Source organism: Periplaneta americana, chromosome 16, assembly GCF_040183065.1.
Source record: "Periplaneta americana isolate PAMFEO1 chromosome 16, P.americana_PAMFEO1_priV1, whole genome shotgun sequence".
Taxonomy (NCBI): Eukaryota; Metazoa; Arthropoda; class Insecta; order Blattodea; family Blattidae; genus Periplaneta; species Periplaneta americana.
Window position 1 is genome coordinate 159,807,882 of NC_091132.1, and position 4,476 is coordinate 159,812,357.

Here is a 4,476-nt window from a genome sequence, read left to right on the forward strand (position 1 = left end):
TTTGATGAGATTTAATAGTATTAATTAAACATTTGAAATAATGTATCTATATGTCGTAACAGTTTACATAATTTTAATCAGAACATAGCAAAGAATCCTCTATCATATCATGAATGGCAAAAAACTGTGGTCCATTCAACCTGAAATAACGCCTAAACGTATCATCGTTCAAATCAAAACCAGTGTCCAAAACTCGCGCTTATTTTCGTAAGATACAATGTGATTTTCAGATATTTCTGGCTTTAATTTTAGACCTACTTTTTCTTTTCATTAACAAAATATGTTCATATAACTCCATTCCATTTCCTCATCATCTGAATACTCAGATTCAACATAGCGTTTGTAAGTGATTTGTGAAGTACGACAATATACAGGTTATGTATTTAAGTACAGCAATATACGTAAATACATATCCTATAATATTTCCCCCGAGTCATTACTATATTCACAAAAATGCTTTCTGCATGAAGGCAGTGCATAGATGATCATAGCGAGGTGTGATCTGTGATAGCGAGAACTCGCCAAGTATGTGGAGGAAGGCTCTTCGCCTCTTTCGCGCAACAGATTTCTCGCTAGCGAAAACTCTTCAAGTGTGTTGAGCCATACATTGGTTAATGTCCAATTACTCCAAAGATGATGAATTCCTGCTCCACTATTTAAAAAGATAGAAACATGCTTTAGCATGACATAATTATTCATGAAAATAGTCAGCTCGGAACTGAAATTAAACTTGACGATTGAATCCTTGTCTCATACAAACTCAAAAGGGTTATGAAGTATTAAGTTAATCAGAATCTATCATGTGACTCACCTTGGTACAGTTCTTCCTTACAATAAAGGTAACAAAACATTAACAGGTTAACTTAGTTTCGTTGGGTTAGTTAGCGTTAGTTAAGGTCAAATTAGGTTAGTTTATGTTAGGTTACAGTGGAAAAATTTCAGTATACGGATTCCTCACTCACAATTATATCTTGAAATACTAAAAAGAGCAGATTTGTCTGTGTTTGTCGAATGCGCATCATCATGGAGGGCAAGCAGATGTTTATCCAGTAACATCAGGTGTGAAACAAGGTTCGAACTTAGGACCACTTCTATTTCTTATCTTTATAAATGATTTACGAGACTGCATTAGCAACTCGCTTAGCTTATTATTCGCTAATGATTTAAAAATTTATAGAAGTATTCATTGTTTAGATGATTGTTTGTCTCTACAGACTGATACAGATATATGTAGGCAATGGTCTTTAGAAAACAAACAGCCTTTCAACATTATCAAGTGTAGCATTATATCATTCACAAGGAAAAAGACTATCACAATTACATGTATTCAATGGGAGGTGCATTACTGAAAAGAGTGGAAGTTGTCAATGATTTGGGTGTTCAATTAGATAGTAAGTTAACATTCACATATCACATAAGTAATATAGTAGTATCAGCGTATAAGTCTTTAGGTTTTATTATTAGAAATACAATAGGTTTTAAAAACGTCAAGGCATTAACATGTTTATATTCAAATTTTTGTTAGGTCTAAATTAGAATATGCATCAGTTGTTTGGTCTCCCACTACTATTAATTGAAAATATACAAAAAGAAAATTCTTAGGTTACTTTATTATATACAAAATGGCAAATATCCACTACATGAAAATTATGTTCCATATACTATGCTTATGAAAGTGTACAATTATAATGCTTTAAAATTACGTAGGGTTATTTACGACGTCATGTTCCTTCATTCAATTGTAAATGAATGTAATTGTAATCAGTTAATTAATCTAGTCGTATTTGAAGTTCCTAATTATAGTAATAGAATTAATAGAACATTTTTAAGGTGTCCCCGGACAAATTACAGTACAAACAATACCATCTATATAGAAGTTGTTACTATTATAATAAGTATTTTGACAATTGTGATATTAGTTCTAGAAGTACATTTATATCTGCCATAGTACAAAAAGCCCAATCTATATGCAATTTAGTTTAGTTTAATTTGTATAAGATTTTTTAAATAAATAAATAAATAAATAAGTAAGTAAGTAAATCAGTGAGTGAGTGAATAAATCATGCTTACGAAAAGGCACTTTCAGTGCCAATAATTTATTTTGTGCTAATAGCCTACTCTTCGTAGAACGCAATATTCCTGAAGAGAAAAATGACGCCTCCTTTGGTATAGTTTTGTAGAATTACCCAAATGACAATCAACACCGCTCATTACATTATTTTAACAAAACAATCAGGAAACATGAATAACACTGAATGTTCTTAATGATCTCAATATCAATAAGACTTACGTAAATTATAAATCACAAACTTGTGAGCGTGCAATAAAAAGGAAATGGATTAAAGTAATGAAAAAAAATACGTACCGGTATTTTACGGAATAATTTAACGGAGCGCAAATTTATGTAATTGTATTTTCAACGTACGTGCAAATAAGAGAGCTTTATATCTGTTGACATAGAAGACCGTGACACACAGGTTTCAGGATTAACTAGGCCTAACCATTGTAGCACTTTATTTCGGTGGTCTCAGAATTTAATATAAAACTGCATGTATATACCTAGTTGTATTGCAGAGGTTTTGGCTCTAAGGGCCTGTACTACGACTCTCGGATAAAGTTCTAGTTTAAACTTATCCGGCAGATGGCATATTTATCCGGAAGTTGGGTTGTAATTGCGTACTACGACTTTTGGTTATGTGCAATCTGGAGGCTAAACTTCCAGATTAGCAATCCGGAAGGCAGAGTGACAGATAGGTGTTATCCGGAGGTTGGAACTCGGTATTGAAATCAAGATGGCTGCACGTCGTACAGCTGGTGATTTGAAGGATCGATTTAATTTTGATACTGATTCTGATGATAAGTTCTGGAGCAGATGCTTCGTTATATCAGAACAGCAAAACGAATTAAGCTCCGTCCAAATAATTTTGAAGAGTGGAATGACGAGAAAGTTTTGAGACGGTTTCGAATAACGAAACCTACTACATGAAATCAATGATCAACTGAAACAAGGCACAGATCGTAAGTACACAGTTAATAATAAGCTACACTATTTCGGTAGGTATTACATCAATATTTTGTATATAATAGCACTATAATAATTATTTTGAAGTACATTAACCTGTAATAGGCGTACAGTAGAAGTGAGGTTAGAATGTTGCTTCATGCAGGTGTTCTGTTGTCCTTACAAGGTATTAAGGCGATTGATATAATAATATAGGGCAACCTACAATAAGTTTAAAATACTTTTATATAAAAAAATAATAACCGTATATAATATATCAAAATCCTTTATATGGTAAACTATAATTTCTTCACAATTGCGTTACCACTTTAAGATACAAATGTATTCACATATTTGGCTTCTAGTCAAGTCATATGTACCGTAAACGAAAGAAAAATTGAGAGCCGACACCAATTTCCCAAATAAAGGTGGAAAGTTGCTGTGAAAGTGGAGTGCAGTGGAGAGGTACGGGTAGGCGGGATCGCTCTATCAAGATAGAAGGGGTAGGCGGCAGGGAAGGGCAGCACATTCATTTCATTACTGTGTTTCCTTACTAATTAAAGGGAAAAGACAAGTTTTCGTAAGATCGAGTTAGTGACAGGTTAGATTAGTATGATTTGCATATATTTACAATTGTCAAAAAAAAAAAAAAAAAAAAAAGTCGAAACTACATCCAAACCTCTTTCTTCCAGGCTATCCTGTAGGGAGTCCTTGCCATCTTTTGGTAACGCTATTGTAAAGATTTACCGGTAAAGGTGTAACCAAATCTCATTGTTTGTACATTTTTTCCAGAAATAATGCCTTACCTCCAATGGACCAATTACTACTGGTATTGAGATTCTATGCCACTGGGAGAACATTGACAACAGTAGGAGATTTTTGTGGGGTCCACGAAGTTACAGCAGGAACTGTTGTCACTCGAGCTAGTGCTGCACTTGCTGCTTGGTTTAATTGAAGTGATGACTTTTAATGCTTCATTGGGAGTAGTTTTATTTTCTCCAGTAATTAAGTGCAAGGCTTGTTTTTTTTTTTTTTCCGAGGGATTCTGTCTCTCTTTTTGATGCTGTTACGAATACTTCTGAATAGTATTTTGATACAGGTTTTATGTACATATTATAGGTCTTGATTAAAGTTTTCCTAGAACTGTTTCATTTTGTGTCTGCTAGTTGTTTAGTCAACTCTCCGAAGATAGATTGGAATACCAATAAGGCATTGCTCATGAGACAACTGTCAGGAGATAATGTGGTAGGGTGGCAAGTTCCCTCCTCCTTCCTTGCATATATCGCTCACCAGTAGGAGTAGGCCTAACATATTTCACTAATCAGACTTAAGATATGCTTGCCATATATTATTATTTAACAAACTGTAACAGTTTATTGAATTTTAGACATGACAGTTTTTCTTATTTCCTGAAAGTTTTGGAATTGGCATTTATGTTTTGCAAGGGAGCTGTTTCATTCACGCTAGGCCTAATG